This window comes from Somniosus microcephalus, chromosome 10 (genome assembly GCF_052327205.1).
Source record: "Somniosus microcephalus isolate GS21.2 chromosome 10, FLI_Smic_1.0, whole genome shotgun sequence".
In the NCBI taxonomy this organism is placed as follows: Eukaryota; Metazoa; Chordata; class Chondrichthyes; order Squaliformes; family Somniosidae; genus Somniosus; species Somniosus microcephalus.
The window spans coordinates 93,555,611-93,580,611 of NC_140996.1; positions in this window are offsets into that span (position 1 = coordinate 93,555,611).

A 25,001-nucleotide genomic window follows, 5' to 3' on the forward strand; every position below is an offset into this window, starting at 1 on the left:
GCATAGGGATAGACAGATCAGGAAGATGAATGTGTGGCTGAAAGAGTGGTGGGGGAAGGACGGGTTCCATTTCATGGGACACTGGCACCAGTACCGAAACAGGAAGAAGCTGTACTTCTGGGACGGGCTTCAGCTGAACCAGAATGGGACCAGTCTCCTAGTGGAAAGAATAAATAGGGTTGTGGATAGGATTTTAAACTAATAAGATGGGGGGAAGGAGCTGATGAAAATAACTTAAGTCTGAAGATAAAAGAAATAGGAAGAGAGTATAGGCCAGACCAAGGTAAGGAATATGGACAACATAAATGGTCAGGGAATTAATTTATTTATAGAACATAAGTATAAAATGACTGTTAAAAATAAAGCATGGGGAACATTTAGTAAAGACCAATTAATTTGCCTGTACCTCATTGTGCACAGCATCCGAAACAAAACATGGGAACTGGAGGCAATAATTTATAGCATGGAGCCCAATCTGGTAGGGATAACTGAAACATGGCTACATAAACAGCAGGATTGGCAATTAAATATTGCAGGATATAACGTATTTAGAAAGGATTGGGAAAGAAAATGGATGGGTGGTGGGGTAGCTGTACTAATTAGAGACAATATAATGATGATAGAAAAAAGGGGCATAAAATTAACATTAAGATAGAAGCATAATCAATATGGATCGAGACAAAGGATAAGAAGGGCTAGATCATGTTAATTGGGATATTCTGTGAACCACCTAATAGTGGAATGAAAGTGGAGGAATAATAGGTAGACAACTTTATCAACTGAGTAAAAAGCATTGAATAATAATCATGGGAGATTTGAACTACCCCCAAATAAATTGGCAACAGAGGCAGATGAAGGGGAAAAGGGATTGGAATTTTTACAGTGTGTCCAGGTCACCTTTCTTACCCAGTACATAATAAGTTCAACAAGAGAGGAATCACTGTTGTACCTGATAATGAGAAATGAACCAGAGCAGATAAGAGAAGTGAGCATAGGGGAATATCAAGGCAATAGCGATGGTAACATAACAAGCTTTAAAATAATAATTGAGAAAGACATAAGTAAGACAAAGACCAAACTAATAGATTGAAAAAAAGTAAATTTTGAGCATATGAGAATGGAACTCAGGAGGATAAAGTGGAAAAAATTGTTGACAGAGAAAGAGATAAAACAGCTGTGGGAAACTTTTAAAACAGAGATCAATAGAGTTCAAAATAAATATATTCTGCTAAAGAACAGGAAAAATAACAATTCATTAGGAAAGGGAATAGTGCCAGAAGACAGCGAATGTTATTCCTGTATTTAAAAAGAGAAATAGAGCAAGTCCAGGGAATGATAGACCAGTTAGCTTAACATCAGTGATAGGAAAGATAATGAAATCTTTACTCAAAAAAGTAATAGAAAAACATCTAGAAACCAAACATATAATAAAGAGTAGTCAGCACGGATTTCAAAAGGGAAAGTCATGCTTGACCAACCTTATTGAATTCTTTGTGGAAGTAACAGAAAGAGTAGATATGGGTAATGTAATCAATGTAATATATTTGGATTTTCAAAACGCCTTTGATAAAGTACCACATAGTGGACTCATGACTAAGGTCAGAGCATGTGGAGCCAGGGGAGAGGTAGCAGAATGGATAGCAAGCTGTCTACAAAACAGAGAGTAGGGCTTAAGGGAAGCTAGTCAGGCTAGCAAAAGGTGGGAAGTCGCTTTCCATAGGGATTGGTGCTGGGAACACTGTTGTTCACAATTTACATTAATGATTTAGAATTGGGAATCGGAGTAAAATTTCTAAATTTGTGGACGTCCTCAAATTGCGGGGTATAGTTAATACAAAGGAAGATTGTGACAAAATACAGGAAGACATTAATAAACTTACAGAATGGGCATTTAACTGGCAAATTAATTTCAATACATTTAATTGTGATGTGGTTTATTTTGGTAGGAAGAATAAGGAGACCATATACTGTTTGGCTAATAAGAGTCAAAATGGGGTAGAGGAGCAAAGAGATCTAGGGGTACAGATACACAAATCACTGAAAGTAGTGACACAGGTAAATAAGGCCATAAAATAAGCAAACCAAGCACTGGGATTTATTTCTAGAGGGATAGAATTGAAAAGCAGAGAAGTCATCTTAAACTTGTATTGAACCTTGGTTAGACCACACTTGGATTACTGTGCACATTTCTAGTCTCCATATTATAAAAAGGATGTAGAGGTATTGGAGATGGTGCAAAAAAGATTTACAAGGATGATACCAAAACTGAGAGGTTACAAATATCAAGAAAGGCTGAACAGGCTGGGGCTTTTTTTTCTCGAAAAGAGAAGGCTGAGAGGTCATCAGATAGAGGTCTTTAAAATGATGAAGGGGTTTGATAGGGTAGACATGGCGAAGATGTTTCCACTTGTAGGGGATTCAGAAATTAAGGGCCATAAATATAAGATATCCACTAATAAATCCAATAGGGAATTCAGGAGGAACTTCTTACCCAAAGAATGGTAAGAATCTGGAATGTGCTGCCATAAGGAATATTTGAGGCAAATAGTATAGATGCATTTCAGGGGAAGTTATGTAAGCACATGTAAGCACATGAGGTAGAAAAAAATAGAAGTGTATTCTGATAGGGTTAGATGAAGTGGGGGAGGAGACTTGTGTGGAATATAAGCGCCTGCATAAACCAGTTGGGCCGAATGGCTTGTTTCCATGCTGTAGACTCGATGTAACTCGATATTTCTAAATTTTATTTGGAACCGTCTGTGTGAATGGTACACTGTCTCCCAGGTTTCAATTTTAGGCATTAGCTTTTTGATGTTCTCATTTTAAAAATGTGCCTCAAAGCTGTCTGTTTGTTAATGGTGTCATGCATAGTCTGTGTCCATGGTCAGGAGCAAATTGAACCCCTTGAAAACTGCTAACGGTAATATAAATGAAAATAAAGAAAAGGCAGACTTGTTGAATAGATACTTTGCATCAGTATTTACAGTAGAGGAAGAGGACAGCATGCTGGACATCCCAAGGAAACTAATATTGAATCAGGGATGGGACTCACCAAAATTAACACAAGCAAAATAACAGTAATGAAGAAAACAATGGCACTAAAGAGTAACAAATCCCCAGGGCCAGATGATTTCTATCCCAGGGATTTAGAGGAAGTAGGATAGAACATTACAGATGCCCTAACTATAATCTTTCAAAGTTCTCTTGATTCAGGAACTGTTCCTTTAGGTTGGAAAATTGCACATGTCACAATTTAAGAAAGGTGGGAGAAGGAAACCAGAGAATTATAGGCCAGTTAGCCTAACATCTGTTGTTGGGAAATTACTAGACTCTTTAATTAAGGATAAAGTGACTGAACACCTTGAAAGTGTTCATCTTATCAGAGAGAGTCAGCATGGACTTTAAAGGGTAGGTCATGCCTGACGAACCAGATTGAATAAGTAGTGGACAAGAGAATGTCTATGGATGGATGTTATATATATGGACTTCCAGATGGTATTTAATAAAGTCCCTCATGAGAGACTGGTAGCTAAAGTTGAAGCTCATGGAATTGAAGGCAAATAGTTGACCTGGTTAGGAAATTGGCTGAGCAGTAGGAGACAGAGGGTAGGGATAATGGGCAGGTATACTAATTGACGGGATGTGACTAGTGGTGTCTTGGAGGTATCTGTGTTGGGGCCACAACTATTCACCACACTCATTAATGACTTAGATGATGGGATAGTGAGCCACAGATCCAAGTTTGCCAATGACACAAAGATAGGCGTCATTGTACGCTGTGTAGATAGAAGCATAAAGTTACAAAGTGATATTAATAGATTAATTGAATGGACAAAACTGTGGCAAATGGATTTAAATATAGGCAAGTGTGAGGTCATCAAATTTGGACCTAACAAGGATAGAACAGGATACTTTCTAAATTGTGAAAAGCTGAAAATGGTGGAGGTCCAAAAAGAATTAAAGTTCCATGTACCTAGATTGTTACAATGTCATGAACAGATACAGAAAATAATCAAAAAGGCTAATGGAATGCTGGCCTTTATATCTAGAGGACAATAATACAAGGAGGTAGAGGTTATGCTACAGCTATACAAAGCCCTAGTTAGACCATACCTGCAGTACTGTGTTCAGTTCTGGGCACCACACCTTAGGAAGGATATATTGGCCTTGGAGAGAGTGCAGCATAGATTAACCGGAATGATATCAATTGTGAGGAGAGATTACACAAACTAGGGTTGTATTCTCTGGAATTTAGAAGGTTAAGAGGTGATTTGATCAAAGTTTTCAAGATATTAAGAGGAACTGATAGGCTAGATAGAGAGTAGCTATTCCCGCTGGTTGGGGGTTCTAGGACGAGGGGCATAGTCTAAAAATTAGAGCCAGGACTTTCAGGAGTGAAATTAGGAAACACTTCTACACACAAAGGGTGGTAGAAGTTTGGAACTCTCTTCTGCAAATGGCAATTGATGCTAGATCAATTGTTAGTTTTAAATCTGAGATTGATAGATTTTTATTAATCAAAGGTATTATGGATATGGGGTTAAGGTGAGTATATGGAGTTAGGTCACAGATCAGCCATGAGTTCATTGAATGGCAGAACTGGCTCGAGGGGCTCAATGGCCTACTCCTGCTCCTATGTTCCTATGGCTGATCTGAAGCTTAACTCCATTTACCTGCCTATGTTGCATATCCCTTAATACCCGATATCAGTGTTTAATGCTCAGGACTGTATATTCATCACTGTTAAAGAATCTAAACTGTAGATGATATACAAAAGCTGTACTCACTTTAGGATTACAGTAAACAGTCGGCCAAAAAATGCAGGAGTAAATAGTATAGAAACATAGAAGATAGGAGCAGGAGTAGGCCATTCGGCCCCTCGAGCCTGTTCCGCCATTTAATGAGATCATGGCTGATCATCCAAATTCAGTACCCTGTCCCTGCTTTCTCCCCGTATCCCTTGATCCCTTTAGCCTTAAGAAATATATCTAACTCCTTCTTGAATATATTTAATGAATTGGCCTCAACTGTCTTGTGTGGTAGAGAATTCCATAGGTTCACCACTCTCTGGGTGAAGAAATTCCTCCTCATCTCAGTCATAAATGGCTTACCCCTTATCCTTAGACTGTGACCCTTGGTTCTGGACTCCCCCGCCACCGGGAAAATCCTTCCTACATCTAGCCTGTCTAGTCCTGTTAGAATTTTAAAAGTTTCAATGAGATCCCCTCTCATTCTTCTAAACTCCAGTGAATATAAGCTCAAACGACCCAATCTCTCCTCATACGTTATTCCTGCCATCCCAAGTATCAGTCTGGTGAATCTTCGCTGCACTCTCTCCATGGCAAGAACATCCTTCCTCAGATAAGGCGACCAAAACTGCACACAATACTCAAGGTGATCTCACCAAGGCCATGTACAACTGCAGCAAGACATCTTTGCTCCTGTACTTGAATCCTCTTGCTATGAAGGCCAACATACCATTTGCCTTCTTAACCACCTGCTGCACCTGCATACACAACTTCAGCGACTGGTGCAGAAGGACACCCAGGTCTCATTGCACTTCCCCTTTTCTCAATCTATTGGCATTCAGATAATAATCTGTCTTCCTGTTTTTGCCACCGAAGTGGATAACCTTGCATTTATCCACATTATACTACATTTCCCAATCACCCAACCTGTCCAAATCATACTGGAGTTTCTCTGCATCCTCCTCACAGCACACACGCCCACCCAGCTTTGTGTCGTCTGCAAACTTAGAGATATTACATCTAGTTCCCTTGTCTAAATCATTTATGTATATTGTGAATAGCTGGGGCCCTAGCACCGATCCCTGTGGTAACCCACTAGTCACTGCATGCCACTCGGGAAAAGATCCGTTTATTCCAACTCTTTGCTTCCTGTCTGCCAACCAGTTATCTATCCAAGACAGTACCTTACCCCCAATCCTGTGTGCGATAAGTTTGCATGCTAATCTCTTAGTGGGACCTTGTAGAAAGCCTTCTGAAAGCCCAAATACACCACATCCACTGGTTCTCTCTTATCTATTCTAGCAGTTACATCCTCAAAAAATTCCAGTAGATTAGTCAAGCATGATTTACCTTTTGTAAATCCATGTTGACTTTGTCCGATCCTGTCACTGTTTCCAAGTGCTCTGCTATTACATCTTTTATAATGGACTCTATCATTTTCCCCACTACCGATGTCAGACATACCGGTATACCACACCATATAATTCCCCGTTTTCTCTCTACCACCTTTTTTAAATAGTAGGGTTAAATTAGCTAACCTCCAATCCATGGCAACTGTTCCAGAGTCTAGGGAATTTTGGAAAATGACCAGCAATGCATCTACTATTTCTAGTACCACTTCCTTAAGTACCCTAGGATGTAGATTATCAGGCCCTGGGGATTTATCGGCCTTAAATCCCGTCAATTTCTCTAACACCATTGCCCTATAAATACTGATTTCATTCAATTCCTCCCTCTCATTAGACCCTATGTTCCCCGACATCTCTGGGAGGTTATTTGTGTCCTCCTTTGTGATGACAGAACCAAAGTATGTATTTAATTGGTCAGCTATTTCTTTGTTCCCCATTATAAATTCCGCTGATTCTGACTGCAAGGGACCTACGCTTGACTTCACCAATCTTTTTCTCTTTACATATCTATAGAAGCTTTTACAGTCAGTTTTTATGGTCCCTGCAAGCTTACTTTCATTATCTATTTTCCCCCTCTTAATTAATCCCATTGTCCTCCTTTGCTGAATACTAAACTGCTCCCAATCCTCAGGTTTGCTGCTTTTTCTGGCCAAATTATATCTCCTCTCCTTGGATCTTATGCTATCCTTAATTTCCCTTGTTAGCCATGGTTGAGTCTCCTTTTTTGTTTTATTTTTATGCCAAACAGGGATGAACAAATTCTGTAGTTCACCACGCGATCTTTAAGTGTTTGCCATTGCCTTTCCACTGTCAGCCCTTTAATTAACATTCCTCAATCCATCCTAGCCAACTTGTGCCTCATACCATCGTAGTTTCCTTCATTTAAATTCAGGATCCTAGTCTCTGAGTCAACTACTTTACTCTCCATTTTAATGTAGAATTCTATCATATTATGATCACTCCTCCCCAAGGGGCCTCACACAACAAGATTGCTAATTAATCCTTTCTCATTACATAATACCCAGTCTAAGATGGCCTGATCTCTAGTTGGTTCCTCAACATATTGTTCCAGGAAACCATCCCATATACACTCTAGGAATTCCTCCTCCATAGTATTGTTACTAATTTGGTTAGCCCAATCTATATGTAGGTTAAAGCCACCCATGATAACTGATGTGCCCTTATTGCACGCATCTCTAATTTCCCATTTAATGCCATCCCCAACCTCAGCATTACTGTTTGGGTGGCTGTATACAACTCCAACTAATGTTTTCTGCCCCTTGGTATTTCTCAGCTCTGCCCATACAGATTCCACATCATCAGAGCTAATATCCTTCCTTACTATTGTGTTAATCTCCTCTTTAACCAGCAATGCTACCCCACCTCCTTTTCCTTTTTTCCTGTCCTTTTTTGAATATTGAATACCCCTGGATGTTGTATTCCCAGACTTGGTCATCCTGGAGCCATGTCTCCGTAATCCCAATTATATCATATCCGTTTACATCTATTTGTGCAGCTAATTCATCCACCTTATTATGAATGCTCCTTGCATTAAGATACAAAGCCTTCAGGCTTGATTCTTTAACATTTAGAATTATTATTTACTGTGGCCCTGTTTGATTTATACCCTTGATTTCTCTGCCTTCCACTTTTGCTTTTCTCCTTCCTGTCTTTTGTTTCTATCCTTGCTTCCCTTTCCTCTGTCTCCCTGCACAGGTTCCCAAACCCCTGCCATTTTATTTTAAAACCTCCCCTACAGCAGTAGCAAACACTCCCACTAGGACATCGGTTCCGGTCCCGCCCAGGTGCAATCCGTCCAGTTTGTACTGGTCCCACCTCCCCCAGAACCAGTTTCAATGTCCCAGGAATTTGAATCCCTCCCCCTTGCACCATTCCTCTAGCCACGTATTCATCTGAAATATCCTTCTATTTGTATTCTGACTAGCACATGGCACTGGTAGCAATCCTGAGATTACTACTGTAGGGGTTGCAAAATTTCCCCTATTTCCCTGAAGATTGAAAATATTGGTCCACATCGTGGACGAAGAATTGGGTGATGTGAGTTGTCTACAATGTTTTAAAATGTGCCTAGAACTGCAAAAAGACTATTCTGAGATGGAAAGAACATGGACAACACCGGAGTCATAGAGCTCTGTGCAAAATATTCACACACCTTGAGACAGTGCTTTTAGTAATAAAATTGTTCCCTGGAGTTTGGGCAATCACAAAAGGTTTTAAAATGGCCACAGAAAGCTTGGCCAAAAGGACAAAGCAGCAAAACAGCTCACAGCGAGTTGCCTGTGTGAAAAAGTGGGAGGATACAGGGGCTGTGAGTCAGACCTACCAATCAAAGGGCGTTTCCCTCTCAGCACTTGAAGTTATTTATTGACTTAAGCAATTGCCCACTTGAGAATTGACCGCAGGACAATCGATTTGTAACTGCTTGTTTACACAGCAATTCAAGGCACTCACAGTCAATGAGACATTGAAACCATGGAACCGGATCTTGAATGGGAACCGTTTAAGCATTGAATGTGTTTAAATCACCCATCAGTCTGGACAATAGGGCTGTTGCATTCCCTTTTGTTTCAGCCCAGGTAAACTCCGGATGTGGGCGGGAACATTTTGGCCCCACAGTGCAGACACACTAACCCAGTCCAACCACTTTGAGTTAGCCAATCACAGCTTTTCTCTTGTGAATTGGAACTTTTTGGGCGTGAATTTTCCACACAGGCAAACAGCAGTGGGGGGGCGGGGGCTCACAAGGTATATACGATAGCTCCTGAGAAGCTATCACTCTCTCTTTACTTCCTGGGACCACAGGTGAGCCTCTCCCTCTCTCTCTCTCACTTCGCTGGACCACATGTGAGCAGAGTTTCTGACTCCTCAGCAAAGCAACCTAGTAAGGAGTTTGAGGGATGGTAATTAAGGGGATATTGCTAAGATTGTTTAATTAACATTGTAGTCACTTACCCCTCATTTTTACCGTCTGCATTCCCCCATTTAAGCAATTTTACTGTAATTACTGTGTTCGTGTGGTATAGTTTGATATTTGATTATAGTTTCTTTTAGTTAATAAAACTTGATTTTTCTCTCATCCAAACCACGTGTCCATTTTATTATCATTAATTATAAGTCCTGCAGTCAGAACATGAAGGTGGGGTAGCGATTCGAAACCGCTGTTTTAAAATTGGTTTATTGGAAATTGGTTTACAGTGGAGCAGCAGGCTGCCTGACCAGGTAAATTACCTTAAACCAGTTAAAAGAAGCCCCCCTACACTACCTTTGAGATCCTATTTTTAAATTTACCTCCTAATTCCCTATAGTCAGCTTTTAGCACCTCATCCCATTTTTTACCTATATCGTTGGTACCTATATGCACCACAACAACTGGCTGTTCACCCCTCCCCCCCTCCAGAATGACCTGCAGCTGCTCCGAGACATCCTTGACCCTTGCACCAGGGAGGCAACATACCATCCTGGGGTCTCGTTTGCGGCTGCAGAAATAGAAACATAGAAGATAGGAGCAGGAGTAGGCCATTCGGCCCTTTGAGCCTGCTCCGCCATTCAATGAGATCATGGCTGATCATCCAAATTCAGTACCCTGTCCCCTGCCTTCTCCCCATATCCCTTGATCCCTTTAGCCTTAAGAAATATATCCAACTCCGTCTTGAGTATATTTAATGAACTGGCCTCCACCGCCCTCTGTGGCAGAGAATTCCACAGGTTCACCACTCTCTGGGTGAAGAAATTCCTCCTCATTTCAGTCCTAAATGGCTTACCCCTTACCCTTAGACTATGACCCCTGGTTCTGGACTCCCTGGCCATCAGAAACATCCTTCCTGCATCTAGTATGTCCAGGCCTGTCAGAATTTTATAGGTTTCGATGAGATCCCCTCTCAATCTTCTAAACTCCATTACAATAGAATCCCCTATCACTATAGCTCTCCTGCTTTTTTTTCTCCCATCCTGTGCAGCAGGACCACCCATGGTGCCAGGAAGTTGGCTGCTGCTGCCTTCCCCCGATAAGCCATCCCCCTCAACATTATCCAAAGTGGTATATCTGTTTGAAAGGGGAATGGCCACAGGTGACCCTTGCACTACCTGCCTGTGCCTACTACTCTGCCTGGTGGTCACCCATTCCCCTCCTGCCTGTGCAGCCTTTGTCTGCAGTTTGACTAACTCCCTAACCGTGTTTTCCACGATGTGCTCAGCATCACGAATGCTCCAGTATGTATCCATTCGCAGCTCCAGCGCCTCAATGCAGTCTGTCAGTGGCTGCATCTGGATAAACTTCCCGCACACATGGTTGTCAAGGACACAGGATGTGTCCCTGATTTCCCACATAGCGCAGGAGGAGCATGCCATGGGGCCGAGCTGTGCTGCCATGACTTACCCTTTAATTAATTCAAAATAAATTAAATCAAATCAATACCACTAATTACACTACAATTAAATGATATACTCAAGGGCCCTTGTTTACCAGCACTCCCCACTACACAACAGAGACCCTAGAAACTATAAACCACAAAAATTAAGTTTGGAAAAATGCAAAAATGAGAGAAATACTTACCTACCAATCACTTACCTGCTTTCTGGCGAAGTCACACTTCGATTACTTTTTACTTCTCTCTCTCCTCTCACTGACTCTGTGCCTCTCGCAGGTCCGCCACTGAGCTCCGCTCCCAGGTATGGTTCACTCAGTCACAGTCTCAATATTGGACTTGTTTTGGTTTAATGAGCAGGATCATGGAGTAAAACATTTTCATGCTTTGTTTCATTCAGTAAACCATTTTTACGTGCAAATCTGATTATGTGCGGATTTTCTATCCATCCTGACTTGTTGCAATGGTTTGGTACAAATATAAAACGATGCCCATATTATTTTTATTTATGGGCAAATTGCATTAGATTTCATAGCCCATGAACTTTTATCTATGAGGGAATGGAAGCTGTCTTCATGTGATCCCCAGGTGTCGTCAAACCCAATTTGACAATTGTGTATGCAACTTATATCATGGCCAGCATAGTGAAAGGAAAAATATCTAGTATGGTGCACCTTAGGAATTTGGGTTTACACTTAACCCAGATTGATTGGATGAAAGTCTATGGCCTAGAAATTCAGTTGCGTTCGCCAGCCGCTAACGCCATAAGAGGGGTAGATTTGCAGCGCTAGGCACTTAGCGCCCGGGCGCAGAACGATCTGCGCCTACGCCCAACTTCAGTTGACATTTAGCGCCGGCGCAAAGTGTTTGCGCCCGCTCAGCTGCGCGCACAGCTTATGACGTCATTTCGTCGTGCAACGCTGTTTGTGCACCCCAAACCGGAAATTCAGTGGTGCCCGGCCAATGTGGCCGTGGCGCTGTTAAGAACTGTGAAGTGGAACGCAACAGAGGCCCTGTGGGCCTCGGGGAGCGCTAATTAAAGGGCACTTACACTGACCTATAAAGCCCAGCCATTTTGCTGCAATGACTTCAGTGCTTTGGATTTCTGGACAGAGACCAAGGAACAGAGCTTACTGATTTGGGACAACATAGGAGAGGTATTTTTGGTTTCTGGCCAGAGCTTGGAAATTTGAATCATTGTGATTTAACTGTTTGCAAGTTTATTATGGGGGCTGTATGGGGTTCCAACCCTCAGCTCCAGCATTATGTGCGAAGGGCTCGCAGACGCTGTGTGAGAGGGCCAGCCATGCCTAGACGCAGAGGGGCCATCAGGCGTCGGCAACGTAGGCCTTACCCACTCAGGGAATACCGGCAGCAGGTGTCCTATCTCACCATGACTGCCGCGCATTGTGTTAAGAGGCTGCGCTTCAGAAGGGAGGTGGTTGCAGAGATCTGCCAGCTGCTTCACAGAGATCTGCGTCCACAGCTGATGTGCAGGACGTCTCTCTCGGTGGAAGTGAAGGTCACGGTGGCTCTGAACTTTTATGCAAGCGGCTCCTTCCAAGCCGCTGCTGGGGACATAGCGAACATCTCCCAGTTCGCCGCGCATCGCTGCATCCGGCAGGTCAATGATGCCCTTTTCGCGAGGAGACACCAATTCATCTCCTTCCCCATGACCCTAGAGAGGCAGGAGCAGCGTGCAGTCGGATTTGGCAGGATCGCGGACTTCACCATGGTGCAGGGCGCCATTGACTGCACGCATGTGGCTATGCGGGCACCTATCGACAATGCCGAGAATTACCGCAACCGGAAGGGCTACCATTCCCTCAATGTACAGCTGGTGTGTGACCACAGGCAGCGCATCCTAGCTGTCAATGCCCGCTTTCCAGGAAGCAGCCATGATGCATTTATCCTGCGCCAGACTACTGTGGCTGACATGTTCGAGGCACAGCCTCCACCAAGGGGATGGCTTATTGGGGACAAGGGCTACCCTTTGTGTACATGGCTCATGACCCCGCTCCGTGCGCCCAGGACCCCTGCGGAGGAGGCATACAACGAAAGCCATCAAGCCACAAGGAACATCATAGAGCAAACGATTGGCGTCCTCAAGCAATGGTTCCGCTGCCTGGATCGCTCCGGCGGATCTCTACAGTATTCGCCGGATAGAGTCTCCCAGTTCGTCGTCGTTTGCTGCATGCTGCACAACCTGGCTATCCGCAGGACTCAGGCACTGCCACCCCACGTTGGACCACCACCTCAGGAGGACGAGCAGGAGGACCATGAGGAGGAGGAGGAGGAGGAGGAGGAGTACCAGCCCAGGAGGGAGCCACAAGGTCCAAGGGCCGTCCGCCGGCGGCTTATTGAACGACACTTCTAGGCCCCCTGTCAGGGAATGGCTTGTGGCAATGAACGCACCTGAAAGCAGCCGCGCCGCAAGCCCTCAGCCGCTTAACGCAACAACCACTGGAAACATGACACCTGGACAAGCTGAATAAATAAAAAGCTTTATTTAACAAACTCAGGGCCCTTCCCACATGAAACAGAAAAACAGACAAGACCCCCAAAAAACAGTCACAAAAATATCTCACTCCCACAACCTGGGGAGGAATAACAAAACTTGCCCATCCAATTGGCCTTCATCCTTGGCCTTACCAAAATAAGCCCCCCCACAACACAAACACCCCCATATAAAAAAAACCGTTGCCAACACACTCTACTGGGTGTGCCGAGAGGGCGGGTCCTTGTGCAGCCTTGTGCGGCCCCTGCCCGACCTGTTGCTCCGCCTCAACCTGGGCCCTGTGGGTGTTGCAAGGCTGGGGGAAGGCTCCTGAGGGGCAGAATGCGTGACGGCAGATGCCCTTGGGGGTCGGCCTAGACGAGGACCGGCCCTGGAGGGGCCGGCTGCTGACTGCTGCAGCTGTGGCTGGGCAGCATCAGTCTCTGCAGCAGCTCGTCGCACCTTGGCTGGGGGAGTTGCAGTGGCAGCTGCAGCAATGGGGGCAAGCTAGCTGATGCCAGGCGCTCGCTGGTCGTCAGATTCACTGGCACTCGGCCGGGCTGGCAGTGCAACAAGCGCAGCAATCTGGTGGAGGCCAGACCGCTGTGCTGCAGCAGGGCGGCAGGTGCCCTGGCGATGCTTCCGCGACACAGCGAGTGTGACAGAAGTGAGTGCCCGAACTGCCCTGGTCTGTGCCCGCATCAGATCAATGAGTGTCTGCACGGCACCACTCATGAACTCGCGACTCGCGTCCTGCGCTGCCGCGAGTTGCTGGACACCCCTGTCCTGTGCTGCCGCGAGTTGCTGGACACCCCTGTCCTGTGCTGCCGCGAGTTGGTCGACACCCCTGGCCTGTGCTGCCGCGAGTTGTTCGACACCCCTGGCCTGTGAGTCCCCGAAAGCGGCCACACTATGAGCCAGGGACTCAATGGCTGAGGCAACTGTCCCACAACCCCCATGAACTCCTTGTGGCGGCGCTCAGAATCCGCGGACATTTCATCTAGGAGGCGCACCTCCTGGGCGAGGACCGTCTCCGGACTGGAGGCCGGACTCTCCCTCTGGGGAGAAGGCCGCCGTTCTGCCCGACCCTTCCCACGTGCCTGGACGCCACTGGGCCCAGGAACTGGCCTCCCCTGCAACACTTGCCCCCTCTGGGGAGAAGGCCGCCGTTCTGCCCGACCCTTCCCACATGCCTGGACGCCACTGGGCCCAGGAACTGGCCTCCCCTGCAACACTTGCCCCCTCTGGGGAGAAGGCCGCCGTTCTGCCCGACCCTTCCCACGTGCCTGGATGCCACTGGGCCCAGGAACTGGCCTCCCCTGCAACACTTGCCCCCTCTGGGGAGAAGGCCGCCGTTCTGCCCGACCCTTCCCACGTGCCTGGATGCCACTGGGCCCAGGAATTACACCCCCCTGCAGCACTTCCCCCTGGCTCTCCTCCAGGCAAGACGTCTCCCCTCCATTGCCATCCCCTGGCGCGGATGAGGCTTCGCCCGATGTGCCGCCTTCCTGTTGGTCCTCGTCGTCCTCCTCTTCCGAGGGACTGGCACTCTCAGCTTCAAGGACCTCCTCCTCACCAGCTGAAAGCAGGAAGGCACAAGAGTAGCTTTAGAGTGAGGACAGGGCATCAGCGAGGGAGGCATGAGTGGTGGCATTCAGCGCATTGGTCGGACAGTGGCAAAGAATGTAGATCTGATGCGCTAGGGGAACGAGAGAGGTCCAAACGGTCATGTCCTTACCATTGGGTCGCAGCACAGGGTCGGCATCTCCAATGGCAACAGGGCCAGTCACCCGGCCACGCATGAGTCGAGCCACGCTCTCCTCCAGCTCACTGAGCTCCTGGAACTGGGCACGGCCTCCCCCGGTGACATTCTGGCTCTTCAAATTCCGGGCCATCTTGGCCTGCAAGAGAAAGGACGGCCTCTAAGTACATTGTGGTGGCCTGTTGTTGTGTGCACTGCCTCCCATGGTGGAATAGCTTGGCCAGTGTGGTGGCCTGTTGTTGTGTGCACTGCCTCCCATGGTCGAATAGCTTGGCCAGTGTGTTAAGTGCAGAAAGTGCTATTGAGGATCATGCCAGTGCCATAGCTGCGGGAGGAGGGCTGGCCATTAGGCCTTTGAGGTCCCTTTGCCCATAATGTGAGGTGCACATGCAAGGATGAGGAGGACACTGGAAAGGGTACTCACCTTGACCATCCGAGTGAGGTCGTTGTACTTCTTGCGGCATTGGTCACCAGTCCTGGGGACATCGCTGTTGACTGACACCCTGTGGGCGATTTTCCTCCAGGCTCTCCTGTACTGCCTACTGGGAGCCTTCTTGCCACTGTCCGGGCACAAGATCTCTTTGTACCTTTCCAACCCCCTAACCAGCACCCTCAAAGCATGCTGGGAGAAGCGCTGCGCTCATTCACGGGCCTTCTCCATGGCTTCAGGCGCTATTTGGGTCCACCAGCAGTGTCCAGGCCTAGCTGCAGGGCTCCACTATCCAGGGCGTGGCTGCAGACCAAGTCGACCCTTCCCCCTTTAAGAGCTGGCCGGCGTCAGGGTGTCTGCTGTCAATCAAAACATGACCGCACCTGTGCTGCGCCTGGCCTCGGCGTTATCAGTCCGCACCGCCGGCTTAGCGCCTAAAGATAGGAGTGCAACGCCAGTTTCAGCGCTCGCCCAAACTCTTGGCCAAATCTACTGAATTTCGGCGAACTGACCTGCACTTTCCGGCGGGCGCTAACTTTAGCGACCGCCTGACTTTACCGCCCCAAAAGTGGCTATACTGAATTTCTAGGCCTATGTTTTTTGTAGACCACAAGGGTCCTCAGTGACATTTTTGTTTGGCACGCCACTAATTGGCAGAAAATTGGCAATCTTCCATTGAGATCCCATAAGAAAAGCTGGTGTGAGAAGAGGATAAATTTACACTGGTTCAGCAAAAGTTAGTAGTTTGAGGCTGAAATTAAAGCATATTGGGGGTTAGATTCCACACGTTAGAATTTTTTCTGACAGCAGAGTACCACGCAATCACGTGAGAAATCCCAAAACTATCAGAAAAATGTAAATTAAGCTCTTTACTTGGGAAGGTTGAACCACTTAAAGCAGGCTACATTACAGTATTTAAACACTTAAGGGAAGCTCGCAGAAACAGCAATGTGATAATGACCAGATAATCTGTTTTTTTTGGTGGTGTTGGTTGAGGGACATATTGGGAGAAATCCCCTGCTCTTCTGTGAATAATGCCATGGGATCTTTTACGAACACCTGAGAGGGTAGACAGGGCCTCGGTTTAATGTCTCATCCAAAAGACACTGCAGCACTCCCTTAGTATGGCACTGCAATGTAAACCTGGATTATGTGCTCAAGTCTCTGGAGTGGGACTTGTAAGATTCGCAAAATTCCCACATTCCCCCAAGGTTATTAATAAAAGGGACCCTGCATGGACAATTTAAAAAGGGGACCCAAAAGATGGCGTCTGCACCTCGTGACCAAAAAGCCTGTAAGATTTTAAAAGCTTGGACTCTGCAGCACAGAACAGGCAGTTTCGGGAAATCGAAACTTAAAATACATTTCTGTGAAATGGACTTTGTGTTTGAACAAAACCAGACAGTTAAGCAAACACTGAATATGCATTTCATCAGATTGGAACAGATCAGCCCAGTTAGGCCTAAGCGTAAAGCCATTAGTTTGTCCGCATAAATAATCGGAAACAGCTTAAGGAAGCCACCAAGGCTGGACAAGCCGATTAAAATGCATTAATGACAATACAGCTCAGACATCAGGCCATCAGGTGTGATAAACGGCCATCTAAAGCCAGTTAGTTTACATTGGTATAATCATTTAAAACTGCCCGCCAAAGTTAAACAATGGACTGACCTGATATGGCGCGCAGATAAGGGCCATCGGAAGGAGGATAATTGTAGGCCCATGAGTAACAATCGCTCTCTTCTCTTGTCTCTGACTTCCTGTCTGGTCTTGGGCTGCTGCCACCCGTACTCGTGCCTTGGCCTCGTTGCAGGTTCTCTTCTCGCTCTCCGTTTTGTTTTAACAACCAAGGACATTCATACCAAGCGCGGAGAGGGGAACGAGACCTGAGTCCAAAGTCACCCAGGACACCCGGACCACGAAAGAGGGCAGAGGAAACGAGGCAAAATGAAATGAGATGAAGAACAAGGTAGAGACCCGACAGGAGCAGAGAAGGGCAGCGAAAGACGCATTGATAAAGACCGAGCGCCTAGTTATAAGCTGGTGCTTGGGGAGGAATTTATATTATGAACATGCTGGCGTTCTAAGAATGGGTAGGAAAATCTAAGCAGTAAAGACTGCCAACGTAACGTTACCGCCGATGACCGCCCGAGGGAGAAGAAGAAGAGAACCCATCACGATGAGACAACGATGGTAGCTGAGGAGAGGAAAGGTGTGCCGCAGCAACAGATCCAGCACCGCATCCTGAGACCATGTGGCGATGGAGTACCCCAAAGGACAGGAGACCAAACCTCAAAACTCGCAACGGTTAAGGCAACAAGCCTTGGATTGATGAGAATGAATTCCTGGCCCCTCATAGCTTAATCTAGTTCGGTATAGGGGATGGGATAAGGATAAGGGGATTGTTAAGGTAGTTGTTTTTCCCTCGATGTGCCGTGTGTTCCCCATACCCTGTATAAGTATAGTTATTTGTTTATGCCTGTAATCATTATACCAGTAATTTCTCATAAGACTGTGTTTTTATTCCTGTTTTAATAAAATCTTGGTTTTCTTACACCAAACCACTTGTCTACTCGATTTTTCTGTATCGCCACCTGCACCTAAGTCCGGTGTCTAGAACCCAGGGGTGTGGGAGCGATTCAAACTGCTCACCAACAGTCAGGGGCATAACTGACTGGGCGCACGCGCCACCCGCCATCCCCTACAGAAAATGGCAACCACGGCAGGACTCCGGCAGCAGGGTTGCGATACAGTAGACAATGGTTCGGATAAGCAAACCATGATGGAGGTTAGGATTTCTGATTATGTGTTTAGCAAGGTGAATATCACAAAGAAGTGGATCACCACTCTGTTAAGGGCTGGGCATCCGGTAGATACAGCAGCTAAGTGGACAGAGGGAAAGGAACACAAGAAGTCCTTAGAGAAGGCAGTATGGCGGATGTGTTTCAAAAAGCAGGTCCAGCTTTTGGACAGGCTCGTTGCAGCACAGGCAGCCGAGTTAAAGGAGTCAGCCCTGGAGATCCAGGATAAGGCTCTAGCAGGGGAGAGGTTATTGGTAGCATTGCAGAACCTGAATCAGGAGAGAGTGTATTTAATGGGAGAACACAAGGCCCAGTTGGAATACCTACAGTGCCAAGTCACCGAAGCCAAGGGAAATTAGTTCAGGTTGTGGGAAAAGAACGCTCGCTTGGCAAGGCAAGGTAGGGAACAGGAAGAGAAAGTACAGCTTACAAGCTAGTGAGCGAACGGGGGTTCGAGGAGGCAGACCACGGCCCCTGTAAAGAGCAGATAGAAAATCTGAGCCTGGCCCTCAGGAAGGCAAAAGGCCTTATAAGCCCAAAGGCAGGTCAGGCGGATTTTATGGGGAATGAGGGGAGGACAGTTCCAACGTCACCGGTAGTGCCCAGGGACGACCCGGTTGAGGGACAGGAGGTCTCACGACCACCACCCGTAGCACCAAGTTTCAGCGAGGTCTGGCAGCAAGGGGGGGTGGAGGTGGAGCAACCCCCACCAGAGAGGTCGGCGCCGGGATCGATGTGCCCAGCACGGCATCGGAGGTTCGGCCCTCCCGTCAATGGCGACGATGAGGGACCCCTCCAAAGCCAGTTCGTATTACCCTATACCACCCAACAGCTTAGGGCTATGGTCAACCATATCCCAAAGCTCTCCAAAAAGGGAGACCCCTCGATCCACTTCAGGGACATAGAGCAGGCAGCCAGCATCAACAAATGCGATGGCGCTGAGCAGGCCAAATGCTGCTTTTCTCCCTGGAGAGTAGTCTCCTCCAATCCCTCTCTGACGAGTGTGAGAGGGGGCAGAGCGGGTACGAGGAGCTTAGAGATGCGGTTCTGGAGGCCATGGGGATGAATGAGGGAAGTCCTTTCTCCCGTGTGGAGAAGACAGTCCAGCTCACAGGGGAATCCCTGCAGGCTTTCGCGGACCGGTTGTGGCCAGTGTACCGGAGGGCCTGTCCGGGGGCGCCGAACCAGGTGTTCCTGAATGGGGATCCCCTGGCCCATTGGCTCCGTTGCCTGGTGGCGAACAGCTTGCCACAGGTCCGGGCCAAGGCAGAAGTCTGGTTTGACCACAAGAACCCCCAGACCACCGAGCTTACGGTGATCAGGCAGTTGACTCTAGCCTACAAAAACGGTAGGGGAGCTGATGCACACCCACCTAAGGGGAAGGTGCACACCCACCTAAGGGGAAGGTGCATGAGGTAAAACCCGGACTGGGTAGGAAAGAGGGGCACCAGGAAGGGAATAACCCCCCTAACACAAAGACGAATTGTTACAGGTGCGGGAAGGATGGTCACTGGCGGAAGGAGTGCAAGAACCATTGGAAAGATAACAAGGGAAAGAATTCCACAGCCCCAGCCCAAAAGGCGGAGGCAGGAATCACTCCCGCAGTGGTCGAGTCACTTTTGGCCACCATGAGGTCCTTATTGACTGGCCAGGGGAGAGTAGCAGCTGCTACCGGTGCTCTGACCCCGTCAGCCCCATCCAACCCGCAGCCCTGACTAGAGCCAGCGCAGCCTGTTTACCTGTGTTCTCTCCAGTATGATGAGTGGAAAAGACCCCTCTTGGAGATGGAGGTGGAAAAGGTGACGGGGATCTATCTGTTGGACACGGGGGCATCATGCACCGTGGTCTACTCAACTAACCCCACCACCTCGCCTCTATCTAACGGGGTCCGATATAGTCTGTCGGGGCTCACAGGCAAAGAACAGGCCAGCTCGTTTTCCATCCCGCTCGCCATTCGTTTAGGACCGCTCCGCGCTAAGTGGACCTGTGTCCTGATGAAATGGGAAGTGGAGGGTGGAAGAGGGGTCCTGGGAGCCGACTTTGTTGTAGGCCATGGGATCCTAGTAGGTTTGAGAAATCATTGCCTATGGGGGGCAGGTAAAGGAAAGAACGGAGAGATCGTAGTAGTGATCCCAGGAAAGGAAGGGAAGGGGACCCTGTGCACCATGAAGCCCAAAGAGGGTTATAACCTCGAGCTTATGGTCAGTAACACCCCACAGGAGTTCCAGGCATTTGTGCAGGCCCACCTGGCCACATTTGCCACACACAAACACGACTGCGGGAGGGTCAAAAGGTTTGAGGTCAGCGTAGACGGGGACCCCATGGCACGACCACAGAAACAGTATAACTTCCCCAGGGAAGCAGAGCCAGACATGGAAGCAGCCATGTCCTCGATAGTACAGCAGGGAGTTCTGAGCCCGATAGCTACCCACGTGAATTCTCCATTGTGGCCGGCTAGAAAGCCAGACAATTCCTGGAGGGCCACGGTGGACTATCGGGTGCTCAATAGTAACATCCCAGCCTTTGCACCCACGGTAGCAGCAGTTGCCGACCTGATAGGAAGTATTCCAGCATCCGCGGCCACTTTCACGGTGCTGGATATTTCCAACGGTTTTTGGTCCATCCCTTTAAGGAGGGAGGATCAGTACAAGTTTGCCTTTACGTTCAAAGGGCAACAGTACACGTGGAACTGCTTGCCTCAGGGCTTCCACAACAGCCCCAGCATTTTCCATCAGTGCATGGCAAACAGTTTAAAAGAGTTCAGCCAGCCCAGGTAGTTGGTACAATATGTGGATGACCTGCTTCTCTTCACCGATTCGAGAGAGGAGCATGGCCCACTATTGGCCGAACTGCTGGAGCTGCTTGGGCAAAAGGGTTTTAAGGTAAACCCCAAGAAAGCGCAGATCGGCCAGCAGGAGGTGAAATTCCTAGGCCTGACCGTGCACGCTGGAGAAAGGGCCATAGATAAGGCTAGGAGATAAGCGGTACAAGAGCTACCAGTCCCCAACACAGTGACGGGTGTGAGGTCGTTTCTAGGGCTAACTGGGTACTGTAGAGACTTTATTGAGGACTATGCAGCCCCTCTGCTCCGACTCCTACACAAGGGAGTGGAGTGGCTTTGGGATGAGGGTTGCCAGGCAGCATTTGTCAGGCTCAAGGAGGACTTGCAGACTGCACTGGCTCTAGGGGCCATAGATGGGGGGAAAGAGTTTTTCCTGGAGGTAGCAGCCAGTGGGGACAGCCTGTGTGCTGTGCTGCTCCAAGAGCGGCACGGCTGGCTGCAGCCGGTGGTCTACTCCTCCAGGATACTCACAGATGTGGAGAGGAGCTAATCCAACTGTGAGCGGCACCTCTTCGCCACACATTGGGCTGTGAAAAGATCACTGATCTTCACAGGCACCTCTCCCATCACCCTCCTCACCCATCACACACCCACCCAGATGCTTCTGGATGGGAGGATCAAGGATGGAACCGTCAGCAGTGCCTGCATTGCCCGCTGGACCTTGCTCCTCTCGCAGATGGATCTTAAGGTGAAGGGTCTCTCTGAGCCAAAGCTCGCAGCCAACTTGGTATATCCTGGAACAGCCCACCGGTGTTCCATAGAAGGGGTTTGGGAAGGAACATAGGTTTACAGGCCGGGATACATCCCACGGGCCGCGAGATCTATTTAGACAGTTCCAGCACGGTATCTGCTGGTGAGCGTCTCACGGGGTGTGGAGTTTACGACCCAACGCCAAACATTGCCCTGGCGATTAAGCTCCCCAGCACCATGAGCGCCCAGCAGGCTGAGCTGTCCGCAGTATTGTACGTCCTTCCCCACCCCCTACACGATTTTCTCAGACAGCATGTTCACGTGCAATTCATGTACGGAGTACCTGGCCATCTGGTTCCGCCGCAGATACACCTCCGCCGACGGGAGACCCCTCACAGTAAAACCCCTGCTGGAAAAGATCCTGGCAGCAGTGGGGGAGGAAGGGGAGGTTTTCATCCACAAGGTGAAAGCCCATTCCTCCACAGAACCCCGCGGCCAAGGCAACCAGCAAGCTGACTTGCTCGCCAAGGAGGGTGCCCGCACAGGCACTTTAGGGGACACATTTGGGTCCAGACCCATGGCGGCGGTCAGAGGTAGGGACGGGACCCAAGGGAGTGCAGGGGTAGCGTTAGCCCTGGACCTTATGACGGTCCAAGCCCAAGACCCCGTCCTTGAGGCAGTCCTCAGTGCAGTAACTGAGGGAAAAAGGGTAGAGTGTCCGTACAGCGCAGCAACCCTCTCCGTAAAAGAGGGCATGCTGTTCCGGGGGGAACAGTGGGTTGGGCCGCAGCAGCACCAGAGGGAATTCCTTCAACTGGCCCATGAGGGTCCAGGAGCGGGACACCCCGGGCCTGAGACCACCTCGCAGCGGGTGGAACAGGCGGGATGATGGCCGGGACTCAGGGAAGATGTCCGCGAGTTCTGTGCAGGCTGTCTTGTGTGCGCTGCTAATAACCCTGACCCCCATAAAAGGAAGGTATCTATGGGACACATCAGGAGGGTAGAGGGACAATGGCAGTCGATACAAGTTGATTACATCGGGCCCCTGCCCACCGCCCAGGGAGGCTATATGTACTGCCTAGTCCTGGTGGACGTGTTCACCAAATGGGTAGAGGCCTTCCCCTGCAGAACAGCCACAGCTCTGGGTACTGCCAGGATCCTGGTCCAGGAAGTGTTCTTGCGGTGGGGACTACCACAGTATGTGGAGTCCGACCAAGGGAGCCACTTCACTGGACAGGTGATGCAGAATACCCTTATGCTGCTAGGCATCGAGGGGAAATGGCACGTGGCCCACAACCCGCAGTCATCAGGAATTGTGGAGAGAATGAATAGGACCCTAAAGGAAAGATTGAGGAAGGAGACGGTGGACTCGCCCCGTAAATGGGCCGAGGTCCTACCGTTGGTTCTGATGGGGATCCGGGCCAGCCAGTCTAAAAGCACGGGGTACTCCCCGTATGAGCTGATGACTGGCAGGGTTATGCGGACCCCCATCCATATACTAGCCCCGGTGCTCACGGAGGGTCAGCTCAGAGAGGTAATCCGAGACAGGTTCGCCCGAAACCTCTTTGAGCACCTGAAGCAGGTCCACGAGCAGACGGCTGGGAACATGGGAAAGCAGCATCAGAGCAACCGATTGCTGCTCGAACCCCGAAAGCACCACGAGTGGGAGGTAGGAGATCAGGTCATGGTGAGAAACTATGCCCAAGTAGGGAGTTTGAACTATCATACATGGGGCCCTACAGCATTGTAGACAAAGCCAGCCCCATGGTATACGCCGTTAAGATGCCTCGGCGCACAAAATGTTTTCACATTAATCAGTGCAAACTGTTTAAACCTGAAAGGAGAAAACAGCCAGTTGGGGTAAGGTCTGATGATAGAAGTCCTCAGCCTGCAGCAGGAGCAAGTTCACAGACTGCACAGGCAGGCGCTGTGGCTTGCTTAAAGGGAGGAGCCATCCCGCCCACCGATTGGGACACTGCCCCGCTCTTCTGGGATCCAGATGAGGAGGGACCCGAGGGGGAAAACCCCGCCCCTAACCCAGGTGTAGAGGAGGAGGGACCTGAGGTCGCAAACCCCAGCCATGTGACCTGGGAGCGGAGACTCTCAGCTTGCAGCAACAGGCTGCGAGGAGTTACCTGCCCCTAGCCCAGGTTCGGGAGAGGTCAAGATTGAGGGAGCGGCAGTTCGGGTTAAAGGCCCATCGGCCAAGAAAGCCCCACCCGCCAAGGCCCCTAGAAGGTCCCCATGAATGCCCCAGCCAAGGAAGCCATTGTCACCAGCTCCCCAGTTACCAAGGGCCGCCCCTCGAGTTAGGGGGAGGTCCGAGGACAGAGGTCCCCAGCCAGCAGCCATGGGCAGCAAGGGACCAACAGTGCAGGACGGTGCGGCCACGCGGGAGGAAGGGGTGTGCCGCAGTCCAACCAGGAATTAGCCTGGCTGCCCAGAGACGGGCGGCAGATGTACATAGTTTAGGTAATGTAAGTTTATAATTTAAGTTAGGTATTTAGCTTAAGTTTGGGTGTTTTTTTTAGCTTAAGTTAAGTAAGGTAATGGGTAGTTTTAATTAAGTAGTAATCTGCTAAGAGTGTGTGTATTTGAGTCGATGCCGCAAGGCTCGACTATGCTTCACCCAAGCCAGAGAATCTCTTGGGGACCTGGCTGCATGTTTTTGTATCTGTTGCAGAAAGACGTTCAGGATGAAGGGGATCGTAATCCTACTCGCCCTGACAGGACTGAGCCTGGGAAAGTGGGGTGACGTAGAAGACTCCCACATCTATGGGTGCTCAGGAGACAGAGCGCCGATAGCAACCGACGGAAGCGGCGAACGGGATGTGGAGGAGACCGCCATCTACGTCCACAAGGGAAGGTGGCCAGGGTGGCTGGGGTCCAATTCGTCTCAGTACTCCAGCCAGACCGGGCTCACGTACGGGGAGTCCTCCCTCCTGTGCCCCAGGGTACGGGTCATTACCACAAGGGTCAGCGGCACCATAGGGAAGCGTGTATGTTTAATGTGCAAGGGACACATTCCTCTGCATAGGTGGTGGTGGCTCAGGAAGTTGAGTAAAGATATGAGAAACCCTGCAGTCGAGTGGGAATGGTTGGGGAACAATACCCACCGGATGATTACAGGGACTCACGGGGCATTAAGCGTGTGTTGGGACAAGTGGTGGGAACCGGATCAAGGGATTTACATCTGTATGTGGGGGCCAGAGACGGTCTGCCCCTCAGGCATATCCATTGCTTTCCACCGACAGTGGCAAGACACCAGGGAGGGGATGAAGTGGGATATGAGCCTGAAGGTGTGTGCGGTCCCATACACCCCGATCCCAGTCAATGCCACTGAGCTTGTGCCCCACCCATGGCGCAGGCGGCGAGTTTACCCAGGGAAGGCTGCCCCATCACCACCAAGGGAATGGACTGGTACTAGTGCCTACCGA